This window comes from Cannabis sativa, chromosome 9 (assembly GCF_029168945.1).
Source record: "Cannabis sativa cultivar Pink pepper isolate KNU-18-1 chromosome 9, ASM2916894v1, whole genome shotgun sequence".
NCBI classification, from domain to species: Eukaryota; Viridiplantae; Streptophyta; class Magnoliopsida; order Rosales; family Cannabaceae; genus Cannabis; species Cannabis sativa.
The window spans coordinates 40,861,419-40,871,705 of NC_083609.1; the positions used below are offsets into that span (position 1 = coordinate 40,861,419).

General features: G+C 32.9%; 1 non-coding gene across 1 annotated transcript; it reads left to right on the plus strand.

The window, feature by feature from the left end:
* Positions 1-1,002: 1,002 nt before the first annotated feature.
* On the plus strand, positions 1,003-1,109 carry LOC115724231 (small nucleolar RNA R71). Its single transcript, XR_004013033.2, has one exon. It is a non-coding gene; the product is annotated as a small nucleolar RNA R71 (small nucleolar RNA).
* The last annotated feature ends 9,178 nt before the right edge of the window (positions 1,110-10,287 follow it).

Consider the following 10,287-nt stretch of genomic DNA (forward strand, 5'->3'; position numbering starts at 1 on the left):
TTTGACAGGATTTCCTTCATAAACTTCACATAACTTGGCATCTGCTCTAAAGCTTCAGCAAAGGGAATGTTAATGTGAAGTCGTTTGAAAACTTCCAGGAATTTGGTGAACTGCTTGTCTAAGCTTGACTTTCTAAGCCTTTGAGGGTATGGTATTTTTACATGGTGATCAATATTAGTTGGTGGAGACTGCTGTGGCTGTGTTTGACTATCAGTAGCCTTCGTTGGAGTGGTTGTTGGGGTTGAAATCGGTTGCTCTTCATTCTCCTTTTCTCCATTCACTAGTTGTGGCATTTCAGGACCATCATAATTTTTACCGCTTCTCAGGGTAATTGCCTTGCAGTTTTCCTTGGGGTTTACTTCAGTTGTGCTAGGCAAATTCCCTTGAGGACGGGTTGCTACTTGAGTTGCTAGTTGGCCCATCTGTGTCTGCAGGTCTTTGATTGAAGATCTAGTTTCAGTCATGAATTGAAGCAGTAAATCTGTCTGCAAACTAGAATTTCCACCAGAGGTTTGTTGTTGATTAAACTGTTGATTCTGATTCTGGTTCTGATTTCGTTGCTGATAGAACCCACTGTTTCTTCGGTTATTACCCTGGTTGAACCCATAGTTGTTGTTGTTCTGTGAATAATTCCCAATGGCTTTAGCTTCATCCATTGGCAAATCATCCACATCATCTTGACATTCTGAAAAGTGATGGCTTCCCCCACATAATTCACACACAACTTGGGCTTGTTTAGCTTGCCCTGCAATTATCTTTGTCAATGCCTCAACTTGTGCTGTCAACTTTGTGATGGCATCAACCTCTAACACTCCAGCTACCTTCTTTGATTGACTTCTCTCAGTTGGCCACTGCTGATTGTTTAGAGCCATCTCCTCCAATAGATCATAAGCCTCATTAGCACTCTTCCTCATAAAGGCTCCTCCAGCTGCTGCATCTATTAAAGTTCTTGTGTTTCCTACCAACCCATTGTAGAAGTTGTGGACCAGCATCCACTTCTCTATACCATGGTGAGGGCACTTTCTGATCAGATCTTTAAACCTCTCCCAAGCCTCATGGAGAGATTCATTATCTTGTTGGCAGAAGTTATTGATTTCTCCTCTCAGCTTTGCAGACTTGGCTGGAGGAAAGAACTTTGACAAGAATTTCGTTGCCAGATCATTCCAGGTGGCGATAGAGTTGGGTGGCAAGGAGTTTAGCCAACTCTTGGCTCGTTCTCTAAGAGAGAATGGGAACAGTCTCAGTAGAATGGCATCATCACTAACTCCATTAACTTTAAAGGTTTCACAAAGTTCCATGAAGTTAGAGAGATGCAGATTAGGATCTTCAGAAGGGAGGCCACCAAACTGAACTGAAGACTGCACCATCTGAAGTATGGCAGGTTTGATCTCAAAGTTATTTGCATCCACTGCCGGTGGCCTGATACACGACTGCACTCCCGTCAGAGTAGGGAGAATGTAATCTCTCAAGCTGCGGCCATTAGCTTGATCTTCTACTGCGCCACCATTGTTACCGTTATTGCCTCCATTGTTTGCAGCATTAGCAGCCATGATGTCTGAAGTTTCAGCAGTTGCTGAAACTCCCTCTTGCCTCTTGTTCTTTCGGTTTCTCCTACAAGTTTTCTCGATTTCGGGATCAACTGGTAATATCACAGCTTGTCCTTGACGGCGCATACACTTATGATTCCTGAAATAGATCACGAAAATATTGCAAGAAAAAGGTTAGAAAAATCAGCAAGAGAAAATATACCAAAGTAGAAGTTAGTATAATTTTGTGTAATATTAATCTTTAAACAATTCCCCGGCAACGGCGCCAAAAACTTGTTACGAAAATTCTGTTTATTACGCAAGTGTACGTATCAAGTAGTATCCCACGCAAGTGAGGTCGAACCACAGGGAATTGGACTAAGTACTACTAAACTATACTTATAATTCTATTCGGTAAAATAACAAGATTGCAATTTAAAAGTAAATAACTCAGAAATTAAAGAGAAAATAAACGAAGATTAATCAAGATGAGAGATTAGGGAGGTGAATCCTGATGATAAGCTACCTGTGTTAATACCTAATTGCTATCCTTATCTCAATGTGAAAGACAGATTATAAATTAACCTAACTCTTTTCAGATCTTTTAGGTTCTAAATAATATGTTCTCTAATTAACTTCTTAACTAGATCAACACAAAATCAGCATTAAGCAATAATCTATTAGTCACTGAGGCTATGTAAATACTTTCGTTTTACATCAAAACCTAGACTATCAAAATTTTAGCATTCTCAATTCTCACTTTTCAGATTTCGAATTGAGATCATTAAACATGTAAAAGGTGATCAAGCTTGCACATGGAATTAAACACAAATAAAGATAGTATTCACACACAAGATGAAGGAATGACAATTATTTATTAACTAGGCATAAACTTAAACAACAATCATCATCCTCCCTTATTGGGAAATTTAGTTCATAATAACTCTAAAAACATCCATGATTAATTCAGAAATAAAAACAAACATAAAGAAGAATAAAAAGGGTAAAAGAAAGAAACTAGAAGGTGGTATCGCTCCGGGTCTTCAAGATAGCTTCCTCTGCACTTGCCTCCACTATTAGGTCTGTTTTTGCTTCGTTCTGACCTTCAATGTCGTATTCCTTATATAGGGATGAGTGGTGTGCCTCCAATTGAGTGAAAAATCAAAATTAGGTCAAATCTGCGATTTCCGTACCTAGTCGCGACTAGCATTTAAGCTGGTCGCGACTACAGGCAAAACTCGAAAAACCGAGTTTCTGCCAAACTCACGAAGTCGCGACCAGGGTCGCGACCAGGAAAAAGGGTCGCGACCAGGGTCGCGACCAGGAAAAAGGGTCGCGACCTGGCTCTCTGGAGGTCGCGACTACTGATGCATCTGGAGCCGAATTTTCCAATTTTTTCCAAGTTTGTCCCAGTTTTTTGCCATTTGACTGAATTCGAACTTTAACACCCCGGGAACCAAAAATAATGAAAATCAAGCGTAAAACTGCTCCAAAAGACACCAATAGACGAGATAATGCTAACTTTAAAGACCCAAAATATAGGTTAATTATAACCTAACATAATTTCTAGACTACTTATTATTTCTAATATTTAAATAGGAAAATATTATACTTTGTGAAATTAATTATTTAAATAATTAATTTTAATACAATTTTATTAAGTATATTTTTCCTAGTATTAAATAGAAATTAATAATTAAGCCTTCTCTACACTTAATTATTTACTTCTTGAATTTAATACATTTAATTAACTTGAAAAATTTAAATATCTAAGTTGATTTTCATCATGATACTTAAATATTTATTTATTTTTCATGACACTTAATTAAATAGAAAATTATTTTTAGGTTGAAATTTAATTTTTCAACTTAAATTTAAATAATTTTCAATATATATATTTTTAATCAATTTCGAAAATTGCACTTTAATTATGCAATATTTTCGAATTTTTTTTGAAAAATAGATTGAGTTGTAAATTAATTATTTATTTTAATTAATTCTTGGACCAACTCAAATCAATAATTTTTTCATGTATTGATTTATTTAAAATAAATAAATTTAAAATATATATTATTATTAGAAATTGAATTAACTAGTCAAAAGAAAATCTAGATAGGTGATATTTTTGCTTGAAGTATTTCTTTTCTATTTTTATTATTTTTTTTCGAAAATTGTATAGTTTTTATACTTTAAATTTTCGAACTCAATAAATATATTCTCAAAGGAAATTTTTAAGTTGCAAATTAATCTAATTTAATTCAACTTAAATTAATTTTCTTAATATTTATATTTAAGATTATTGCTAAAATGGAAATAATTAATTTTATTTCAATCACCATCTAAGAATAATTTTATAAATATTATATTAAATTCTTATTTTTTGAATTTTAATTCTTAATTTCGAATTTAATGAGAATTTATTTATTAGAATAATAAAGAAAATACATTTTAAAGAATGAGCTTTATTATTATTAAGATATTCGATCTCCATTGTGGGTTTTACACAGTGTTTGTTTTAGTGAGTAATCCTCCCTAATGGAGGAACGTTCATTAGCAATTTCGCACCGTTTAATCTCAAAAGATAAGTAGTTTGTAAGTGTTTTATATGGTATAGATCACCCTAATGGTGGCGACCATATTTGACTTGCAAATTGCGAAACAATGGTAGTAGCTCATAAGATAGAATAGCCTTGACTCTCGCCTAAACGGGACAACGCTGGATTCCAATCTTGATCGAATAAAAGGTTGCTAGAATGTCTAACATTTTAGATGAGCTGACAACTCTATTCAATGGATGGTATCTTTGACTCTCGCCTAAACGGGACACTGATATCAGTTTGTTGAAAAACCTTGGAAATTATCTAGGATTGAATTTTTTAAGTATTTTCTCATATCATTCCTACTTGCTATGTGCTTATAATTTCTGAATTGATTTTGTGTTAAACCATTATTTATTTCTATTTGTTGATTTCTATTATTTTCTAGTATCATGTATTATCAAAATGAATCCCATGTTAACACTGTTGACTGAAAACAAGCTGAATGGATCTAACTTTAATAAATGGAATGAGAACATTAATATTGCTCTCATAGGAGAAAGTGCCTTGTTTGTTTTAACTGAGCCGTCACCTGAAGTGCCTGGGGACAATGCTTCCAAAGCTGTGAAAGAAAAGTATGAGCGTTGGCAGAAAGCAAATGACAAAGCTCTATCTTTATGCTTTCTAGCATGGTTGACACCCTCAAAACTCGGTTTTCTAAAACCGAGAAGGCTGCTGAAGTTATGACAAAGTTAAATGAGCTATTCGGTAAGGCATCACTTCAGTCACGCTTTGACGCGACTAAGAAGTACATTAATGCTCGGATGGAACCTCATCAAAACGTGCGTGACCATGTTCTCCTAATGTCAAGTTATTTCCAAGAAGCCCAGGATCAAGGTGCTAAAATGGATAGTGCTACTCAAGTAAGTCTTATCTTGAATAGCCTAACTCCAGCATTTCTACCATACACATCAAATTATGTCATGAATAGGAAGGAAATTTACTTTCATGAATTAGTCAATGACCTTCAAACTTATGAAAATTTGATTGGAGGACCCAAGAAGAAAGGGAGTAAACCTCACAATCCTGGGAATGGTAATGGGACGATAAAACCTGAAGCAAATGTTGCCTCTGCTTCAAAGCCCAAATCGAAGAAGAAGTGGAAGAACACCTAGAAGTGAACAAAAGCCATGAAGAATAAAAAGGCTGTTCCTTCAGGTGATGCTACACTTAAAGGAAAGTGTTTCTACTGCAATGAAAAAGGTCATTGGAAACCCCAGTGTCCTAAACTTCTTGCAAAGAAACAAGGTATTTCTATTTATAAACTTTAAGAGTTTTAGTTAATTGTTATCCAATTGGATTTATGATTTTGGACTAACTTTGTTTATTTGTTTTCTTCTTCTTATAGGCCAAGCTACTTGAACTCAAATGAGTTGGATCAGAAAGCTGGACCAAAGGGTGAAATCGTCCAGATGAAGATGAAGCTCTTCATTTTTGAATTAATTGTTTTAGTTTAAAGACAATTTGGATTTCAAATTTTAGTTAGGGATATTAATCCCTGTTTCTCTCATATTGTTGCAATACATTTTTTTTATATTAATAAAGTTTTATTTTCGAAATTCACTATTGCAAATTATGAGATTGAGCTTCATTTTTTTTATCTTCATCAATTATTACCACATTATATTTGTATGTTTGTATGTGTAAGTGTTTTTATTATTGATGCAAATTCTATAATATTTACAACTCTTCATAGAGTTATATTAAATAAACACTAGAAATTATTTCTATGTTTATCAATAATTGTTAATTCTAATACAATTATTAAGAATTTGTTTAATAAAAGGATCTTATGATATAATAGGGGTGGAGAAAAGTTAAGAAAACTATGCAGTTGAACGATCTTTTATATCTAATGAACTCTGGATAGTATTCAACTCCACATAAACTCTATCACACTAAGAGAATCATGATCTTTACAACCTTTAGGGGTGGATCATAATCTCTATATACTTAGGGGTGGAGGTTATCCACAGGTACCCTATATGTATATTCTTAGGGGTGGAGTCCATTCCACAATTCCCTATGAAACACATATCTTGTTTGAACATGGAAGTAATATAATGAGTCAGCTATTGTCAATATAAATTCTTGATCTTGATTGTATGTTCCATTTCGTTTTTACTGTTGTAAGTAAAAGTTTGATACCTTTGAAAGTTCTTTGTTAAAGTTTCACACTACCTTAATTGAGTGGGAGAATTTTAAAATTCTATACCCATCTTCATTAGGTTGATACTTGTGATAGGTACTTAAGAACACTACTGAAAAGCAAATCTAACCATTCACATGGATAGGAATAGCTTATCAGAATTATGAGAATAAGATAAAGAACTCTAGTTCAGTCCATTCGAATGACTTGAACTTAGAATTCTTAATCCTCATAAAATTTTATGGTATCTTAATTTTGATTACTTTATCTCTAGCATGTATTTTTTCACTTCAAATACTAGTCTGCTATGTTGATGACTTAGTCTTGACTTAAAGTTTCAGACTAATACAAAAGTCACAACTAGGTAACTCTCTAAACAACCAGAGGTTAAAAGTATTTAACCAGACATCTGCTATTGAGTGGGAGCTATCTGAGATGTAATCAAATAGGGAACATTAGAAGATATTCAAGAAGGATTTATGAAAGTGATCTATATGTTAGATATTAAGGAACTGTGTATCAGTTGTCTTTGTATCTCACCATCTAATTTCGATTTCTATAAGATGGTGCTTACTTTGGGGGTGGAGGAATTATTGAATAATAATTCAAGCTCTACCAGAGAAGGATTGTAACTTGGTCTATTCAAAAATACCAGAAAGTTATATCACTGAAGAAAAGTCTACACTGTATTATCTCAATTACATATTTTAAAATATGAGAGATATGTCTTCTGTTTATCCAGATGTACTTTTAAAACAGTAAAGATTTCAGTATCCCTTGATAAGTAAAGCATATAGTAAAGGATGTTTCATAAGTGTATTTATGAACTAGTTTTCAGAAGTTTGGGTGGATTCAAATATACTACACTTGATCTGAAGATCAAGACATCAGATTGACCTATTTGCACAGTTTTGTTTTATATTAGTGCAAGTGGGAGTTTGTTGGGTTTTATGCCCTAAATAAAACTCTTTACAATCTGATTAGTTATCAATATAAGAAATTTGAAGTGATTGATGTTTGCATGAATTTTAAATGCTAATGGTTTAATATGTTTATTACATTCATACACACAAAATCAGTTAAATCCAGATCATATGTTTATTCACAATTACAGTATCGCCAACACAGTGGAATGTAATTGTGATCATATGTATCAAAAGTTTAGGTCCCTGTTTCATCAGTGTTATTGGATTTACACTAATGTGATAATCAGCGATGATGTCTACTTACACTTGGAGTAAGTGTTATGTTCTTTCCAGGACATTAGTAAAGTATACTAGTTTCGAATGCATGGAGTATACATTGGACTGGACCGATATTGCAACTAAGTTAAGATATTACAAACTTACCGTTATACATATCTTTCCAAGTCAATATCAGTAGTTGATCTTAAGATTAAAAGAATCTAAATCCTTATATGCTTGGGCTCAACTCAGGAGTGCTATTCATGTTCTTTGATTTATTAGTTAAGCCTACTTTTGGGTCAGGGTGATACGTATATTTTGGGAACATCATAATATGATTGAGTGGGAGTGCTGAACAAAAATATGGAATCTATAGCTTCTACTGGTGTATAGAAGTCAAGTGATGATTCCCTTCGAGCTTAGCAAATAGAAGTAAATGGATGAGCTCTTGTTTAACTGACTAATTATTAGATCACTAAACACGATTTACAGGTAGCTAAGTGTTTTAAGGGGCAAAATACATTGATTGTATGTTCCATTTCGATTTTACTGTTGTAAGTAAAAGTTTGATACCTATAAAAGTTCTTTGTTAAAGTTTCACACTACCTTAATTGAGTGGGAGAATTTTAAAATTCTATACCCATCTTCATCAGGTTGATACTTGTGATAGGTACTTAAGAACACTACTGAAAAGCAAATCTAACCATTCACATGGATAGGAATAGCTTATCAGAATTATGAGAATAAGATAAAGAACTCTAGTTCAGTCCATTCGAATGACTTGAACCTATAATTCTTAATCCTCATAAAATTTTATGGTATCTTAATTTTGATTACTTTATCTCTGGCATGTATTTTTCACTTCAAATACTAGTCTGCTATGTTGATGACTTAGTCTTACACTACTACAAAAAGGACTATTCCCAACGGTTAATAAGAGGGTAAATTATGAGAACCGTTGGAAAAGGTAAGAGGAGGTTTTTCCCATCAGTTTAGCACCGATGGAAAAAAACTGTTGGGATAGCTATTGCCAACGGTGAAGAACCGTGGGCAATACTAAATAGAATTTTTTTTTAAAAAAAAAACAATAAATTCCAACAATTTATAACTGTTGGAAATAGTATATATAGCCAACGGTTTATAACCGTGGGAAATACCACACTTATAAACATTGTTGGGAAAGATTCTTTATATATATAATGTATATGTTAAAAAATTAAAATATCCCTCTCCCATTCATCTCTCTCGCTCACACTCTCATTCAGCCCCAAACCCTATTCGAAGCCCATCTGTATTCCTCCTAAACCCAACCCTCTCAGCGATCGTCGTCCCAAAATCAAACCCTCTCCTGTCATCCCAAACCCAAACCCAACCTCCATTGCCGGTGATTTGGAGGTCGTCCCATCCTTTCAGCCCTATTGAGGTATTTTACTTTCTTATTTTCTTTAATTATTGTTATTTATCCACTTCAAGTTTCAATCTTGTTAATGAGTTTTCGTAGTTTATTCATTTTCTGTGAGCTTTATATTGCGATTATGAATTTTTTAAAAATATTTGTGCATTGATATAATATATATATATATGAGTGGGATGTATACATTTTATATTGCTCATTGATTTTGATTTGTCTATTTGATTAGGGTTCAGATTTGTTTATTTATTTTAAAATAACTAGAACTCCATTTGTGGGTTTAAGAGTTTTGGAGCTTGTTATTCATATTGTATTTGCTGAATTTAAGTGATTCACATTAATTTTTGAAGATTTTCCCCTAATGAGCTTTTTTTTATTTAGTATAGTTTGTTGAATCTCTCCCCTCACTCTGCCACACCACCACCCTGTCATGGTCAAACTGTTACTGCACTTGGACTCCTCAAGGTTTGCTAACATGTTTCTTTTTATGTATTTTTTCATTATACTTTTTTATAATCAATATTAATTGGTTAGAAATTTTATACTAGAAATATAAGTTTAATTTTAATAGCAACTAGATTGATTGATTAACTTATATTGTTCTGTTCTCTTCTCTTTGAAATTTCGTTCGTATACACTATTGTTATTCTCTATGTTGAATTGGTATTCACTAGCTAAAGAAAAAGCCAAAAATGGCTATTGGGTTTTCATTTCAATAGTTGTAAATCTGGGGCTATTGTATTTTTTCTTATTGTTATGTTTTAATTAGAATTTGGTCTAGCCAAACATATACATGTATATATGTATATGCGTATATGTCTATATTTACATAAGTTTAAGCATGTCACTTTAATTAAATTGGACAACTCGGATTATTCAGGTGTTTAAGATTAGTTGTGTTTGCTGTCAAACTTGAGAATGACACATTCCAACGTTGCTTCTATAAATTTCCTCAGAGCCATAGAGTAAAATTTCAGCATTACTTTCCCCTCTGAAATGTTAAGAAATTTTGTAGTATGCAGTATGCATGATCTCTCTATTATATAATTCTTCTTAACTTTATTAGAGTAGTGTTCCTGACATGTAATTTACTTTTGAATTTCTTGTATGTAGTAAATATAATTGGCATAGGATACAGACCAAATAGATTTTGATATAGAGAGTTAGCTAATAGTTATGTCATTTGTGTAGTTGTTACAATAAGCAGTTAATTACTTTGAATAATTTGATATTAATTGAAAACTCTATCCTTTTTTTTGGACAATGTATGGTGCAGTCGGTTATTTTGAGTCTTTTTTATTTTTAAATACTTGTTGTCACAGTATGAATTCATTACTTGGAAAAAGTATCCTTGGCATCTGATTGCAGCAATCATCAGGATCATGAAGCTTAAAAGGGACATATCTATACATGTATAGTG